The sequence below is a fragment of the Amphiprion ocellaris genome, chromosome 3, assembly GCF_022539595.1.
Source record: "Amphiprion ocellaris isolate individual 3 ecotype Okinawa chromosome 3, ASM2253959v1, whole genome shotgun sequence".
In the NCBI taxonomy this organism is placed as follows: Eukaryota; Metazoa; Chordata; class Actinopteri; family Pomacentridae; genus Amphiprion; species Amphiprion ocellaris.
The window spans coordinates 23,557,995-23,563,994 of NC_072768.1; the positions used below are offsets into that span (position 1 = coordinate 23,557,995).

The window sequence follows — 6,000 nt, forward strand, 5'->3', positions numbered from 1 at the left end:
GCACATCTACAGCAGAATCTGCAAATTGAAAAGAAATTACTTTTCTGCAGACTGAACTGACTAACAAGTGATTTTTAAGGTTCTTAAGACATCTTAAGTTGGGAAAAAGTTCAGTTTCTGAAAGTAACTCCAACAACTTCGACAACAGCTGCTGGCATTCAAGGTGAACTCAATTAAAAGACGCTGGGTGCCTGAGTACAACTGATTCTGTCTTCCTGCAGTATAAGAAAACCTTATGTTGAGCATATGGGGCTGAATATTACACCCACAGTCAGAGACCCCTCCTCTACTCGCTCTTAATAAACATGATATTCAAGATTTGCATCACAATGCTCAGTGAACCAGCTAAGCACTTGACAGCCACATTGATGCATCTCCCAGCGTATGAATATACAGTCTGGAGTGATGCCTGGAGTGTTTCGGCTCCTTCCTGTGCTAATCTTGGCGTCGATGTTGAGCACGCTGTAAGTACGGTCCGTTCTTTCACTCGTTCAGCCAGGCAGGAAGTAGTCAGTAACTCAGTCATTCAGTCACTGCGCTGACATTAAGATTTCTCGTCACAGCAGCTGAACATAGACCAGAGCTCAGATCGCAGCATCAGTAGAGCAGCCTTCATTCTCCGAAGCTTACGCCTCATGGGTCATTCCAGAATTGGAGGACATTTAACATCCCACCCATCAAATTTCAAATAATCTATGTACAAAATACTAAAACATGCAGTTGTTGTGAAAATGTACTTGTCCTGAGGCCAAATCTAAAAAAAGCAAACAAAAAAAAAAACCTAGGATGACACAATGTTTGAAAATATTTATAAAAATACCAAATAAGTCTGGAGTTCCCCCTAAAATGCAGTTTTGAATTGAATCTCAAATAAAACAGATCAAATGAAATTTAAATGTCCTTTTTTGGTATTATTTTTTTCATTGATGTCTCTTTTAATATGGGAACATTTTTTAATCAACATAATATTTGAAATAATAATAATTATGCATGGAACATGTGTCCCACGACATGTTAGCATAACCTTTTCAGCTGGTACAAGAAGAAAACCGTGAATCACATGAAACGCTGCAAGTAACATCATCAAACAGTTTTCCAAAAGATGGAATGTCTCACTCTACCTCATGTAACCCTGTTATGCATATCACCAGGAAAAGACAAGTTCTTTTTACTTTTTTCTTTACTTTTTTCCATCAGTAGGTTTGTCCTCTTGGTCAGCAGTAACAGCTAGCCAAATATCTAGCTTCTACTTCTGAGAAAAAGCTAACACTAGCATGGATTAGCAATCCTGTTACTGTAATTAGAGTAGGGTTAGCAAACAACAAATAAAACATGGAATAAAAAGGGCACCATTGATGGGTAAGCTGAGCCAATCAAGCCTTTTATAGTTTATTATCTAGTACTGATGAATATGTAGCAGAAAACTGTAAAAGAGAAGGTCTATTTTTCAAAAATTTCGAAGCCCAAATGTCCTGAAATTCTGGTATGATATCATTTGTGTCACAGCAGAGCTCAATGGTGCCCAATAGAGTCCAGCTGCCGAGACATTCCTGACCCGACCACCTCAGAAAATCAACATGGGAAGACGCTGGGGGGAAAAGTACGGTCAGGAGGCAGGCCAACAATTATTTGTGGCATTTGTCTAACCTTTCACGGATAATTCAAGTGAGTGGCTGCCCAGACTACCTTAATGGAAGCTGCATCAATGTCTCGATGTAGCCAGAAGTTCAGTGCATCTCATAGAAGAAATGTCCTCCTTTATTTAAAAAAAAAAAAAAATAATAATAATAGCTTTAATTTTCAAAACTGAAAATAGTCTGCTGATTGTGAATTATCTGTCAACATTTTCGAGAAGCATTTGGAAAATAAACAAGATTCTAGAATGACTTTGTAGCGTCTTCCTAGGATGGACGTTTTCATCTTGTCTTCATAAAATATCTGTGTTAACGGCGGCACGGTGAGAGAAATAAGCCTACATGTAATTCCATTCACAAAGTATGAAGGATTAGGGCTTTTTTAGGTTTACGTTCTGCCTGAGCACACACAGTCTTTCCATCCTTTAAAGAAAAATGACTTTATTTAAATTACTTGTACAGTATGAATGAATGTAAAGTATGAGTCATTTTATTTTGGAGTCGAGTCATTTTTCAGCATGCAGCCTCTTTGTTGGCTGTAGTCAGGCTTCTGCTTCGTGCTCTCATTCAGATCTGGGCTCTGCTTGCTAATAGCACACAGCGCAGCGTAACCTTTCTGTCCACAGAGTGCAAATACTGCACTTGGATAAAGTGGCTGTTATTGTGCTCAGTGTGTCAATGGACAAAGGAATGCATGTGTTTCCTATGTGAGCACATGTATAGTAAAAGCCTGTTTTTTCACAATTATCATTAAACAATATTTAATAATGGATTTTACAAATTCAACATACATATTCATAGTTTCCATGTATAAACAGCCTAGAACTATTTTTGCTGATACAGAGCATAACACAGACTCAGACAGGATGCTGAGAAAATCAGACATTATTGTCTACCCCTGGTAAAATCAAATACGAATAATACAACATCAAGTCTGATTGTGTGTTGTGAGGAAAAACAGCCAACTCAACATGGACAGGGGTAAAAACTATTACAGCACAGAAATACCAGAGGTAACGCCTGCCGATCCTCTCGCTGGTTCTAGCTTTGCTCGAAAGAAAATCCAATGCCAATCCAGTATGTGATGAACCTGACAAACAGTGTGCCGTGTTCAAGTGATAAATGGACTGAAACGCACACGGAACCGTGGAACAGCAGAACGCTATCGGCTGTTCTGTGATGGACCGTGTGGGGTTGGCTCTATCTTCTACCGCTCTCCTGGTTGACTCTGCCTTCTCTTTGTCACACATTTTTGAACCAGCGGGTGACAATATTGTACACTGCATAATCAGGAAATGTCCTACTTCACAAATCTCTCCTATTACCTTCAAATTTACTAACATCTTTGATCCTTGGGGTCAGTTTGACAATTTAAACCTCCAGAAAATTATTATAATTAAACTTGTTTCCCAAGTTTATGTGTCAGGTATTTTATGTCTTTTTGTTGACTACCTAAGTAGCCCTTTCAATATAACAACCCCCCACCCACTCCCCTTATACATTCAGAATACCAGAAATTTGCAGATCACAATAAAATCTCACTGACTGACCTAAAATTGGAGAGAGATTTCTTTTTGGTGTTTTAATGGCTTTATATTATTTCAAAGTACACATTTTTGTTCTCTATAACATATAACAATTCCTGTTATCAAGAATAGTAGCATGTATTAGGCTCGGGGTCAATTTGACCCCAGAAAAAACAAGCACAATTTCAAAAGGTTCAGGGCCCTAAAGTTTTTGGAAGATTATAAAATTGCATCTTATAGTGACCTCAATATCATCCAAAACAATTGTGAAAAATGTTGATATTTCTTATATGTTTTCTACAGCTAGAAGCCTGGGGTCTGATGCATACAACATGTGTACAGGACATTAAAAACATATCATCACATTAATTTTATATTTACCCAGTTGTCCCCATTAAGTTAGGAAAAGTCATTAAATATGAAGAAAAAAATCATTTATTTACTGATGTTAAACATTGAATGGGGTCAAACTGACCCCAAAGATAGTAGGAAGGTTAAGGCAAACACTGAGAACCAGAAGCAGCATCTCCTGCAGGACATAAACGGTCAATTCATTGTTTAAAAATTGCACTGACGAAGTTACCTACTAACTAGTTTCTCTTGTGGAGATCAAACCCGATTCTGCTTCATTAAAGGCATCACTGCCATTGTAGTAAATACCCTGTTAAACTATGAAGTATGATTAGCAAAAAAAAGTGGGTTTTTCACAGCACTCAGATACTTTTGTACTGACCTATGCGCGTCTTTTCAATCTGTCAGTGAAAATTATTTCATTCCAAATAGCAGTGGTTTCTCAGAGTGCTCTGGTAACAAGCTGTGGCTCATAGTGGGAGACTCGCCCCTCGGTGACCCCTAATGAGCCAGCAGCCTCCTGCCAGAGGAAGCCCGAGCTGCTGCACTTGTAATGAGCTGCTGTTTTTGCTACAGGCCTTTCAGATGAGCCATGGAGCTGTCATTCCCTCCGCAGGACGTGAGCGGCTCCGGCAGATGATGCAATTCTTTGGCGACTTTAAGGACAATGTGTGCCTTTGGTGATGCCGTACTGTTACAGTTTGACTTCAGCTTTCATGATGGGAAATCTTCCCAGATGTTCATTTCATGTGTTTTTTTTTATACTGTGGATATCACAGTTTGGAAAGAAGCTGTTAGTGCTTCTGTAGCAGCTGCTCAGAGGTGTTGCTCTTTTCTTATACTAATATTCTGAGAACTGGTGTCACCCAGTGACTGAGGAGGCCTTAGAGGGACTTATGTTATTCTAGTGGGATACATGCTGTTTCAATAAATGCATATTTCATAAATAACATATTGAATCCATCTTCCGTGCAACAAACATTTGTTGTAAAACATGTGAAAGCCTACGACAGCTTTTCCCAAATTCCTTGTTTTGGTTAACCAATGGTACGAAACTTAAAGGTATTAAATGCATAGAAATTATCATGAAACCCTCCTATTTGTGCAGTGGATTTGCATATTTGCACACTTTTTTAAAAAAATGTCTTTTTAAGATGACTAGTCAGTTTGGTAATAGTTCACCAAATATAAACAGGAAACATGTTTTGTGTATGATGCTATAATCAAGCACAGATTGAACTACCTGGATTCAAACTGTGACTTCAAATGTCACGCATCTCTATCTGGCTGCGATCCATTAAGCATAGGTTTCTTGCATATAAACAAAGCTACCTATAACGTGCTGAAAGTCAGTTCAAGCTACGCACTTTTCCCCTGTGGTGCTGCCTGGTTGCTGGTTCGGACAGATATTGGATGCATGCTCTCCCACTGTGACTTATTGCATTTGTGATGTTATCAGACACGCAGCTCCACATGCTGAGACGCCCGAGCAGCGAGGGACGCTGCAGAAAGTTACGACCTGGTCTCCACCTGGGTGTCACGCTGCGCAGAGCCAGATAAGACCCAGAACCAGGGTGCTGCTTCAGGTATCAGCCGAACCACGTGGTCTCACCTGCGAGTCCTTCAGCAAGCATCACCTCAACTCAGCATCCCTCAAACATGACATCTCCGCTCACCTGCACATCAGAAGACACAGCGAGGATCCGGGTGTCAGCGGGGGTTGTGAGAAGAAAACGACCTCCTCGTCTCCCTCCCTGCTCCTCTTTCTCGTCTCCTGACGGTTAGATGTGTGCGGACACCGGCTCCGACGCGCTTCACGATCGACACCGAGCAGACGGGCAGGGAGCGCTGGAAATGTCTGTGGATGAGGACGCGCCTCCGCGAGATTTGTTTTCCCCTCCTCTCACGTCTAGCTCTGCTCGTTGCTGTCAGCTCTCAGAGAAGACAAACTTTAAGAATTTCACGGGGCATTTCTAGCTGTCGAACTGGCTGCCACATCCCTACGGTACCGTGACTCCTGACGCTGCGCTCCGGTCTGCTCTGTGCTCTGCTCCTCCCGGCAGCAGGCGGGCAGGAGGGCGGTGCGACGGGGTTCGTGCGCTCCAGCGGTGCATGCGTGGCACGGACGGTCCCGGATTCACCTGTCATCACAAGACAGAGTGCATCCTATTTAAAATACAGCCCGGGATGAGACATGCCTCAAAGGCTATAACCCTCAAACCTTCTGAGCAGATTGGAGCGGACCTCTTCAAGGCCCCCCTCTGGGAGGAGATTAACAAATAACAGCAATTATTTTCGACATCATCTAGATGTGGTAGGATGCTCCAGGTTTTGGGAGGAAATCCCTGACGAATTCTGTAAAGTTACAGTAAGACTGCCCAAACTTTATGTTAAAAAAAAAATCAATTCAGACCTAATAGAGGTCTGGAGGACTTAATAGAGGTTTCTTCCCATGGAGCCTTTCAAAAGGTTTTGTTGCCTTTCTGTAC

The 6,000-nt window shown here is 41.4% G+C and overlaps 1 protein-coding gene across 3 annotated transcripts in view; it reads right to left on the bottom strand.

Moving 5' to 3' along the window:
* mgat4c (mgat4 family member C) overlaps positions 1–5,709 on the bottom strand; it is a 119,822-nt gene extending 114,113 nt beyond the window's left edge. For 2 of the 3 annotated variants that reach the window (XM_023274099.3, XM_035949908.2), the window contains exon 1: positions 5,188–5,709. The gene's annotated coding sequence lies outside the window, so the exon portion shown is untranslated. The remainder of the gene's footprint in view (positions 1–5,187) is intronic. The other variant, XM_023274098.3, reaches the window with a different exon arrangement.
* Between the last annotated feature and the right edge of the window lie 291 nt (positions 5,710–6,000).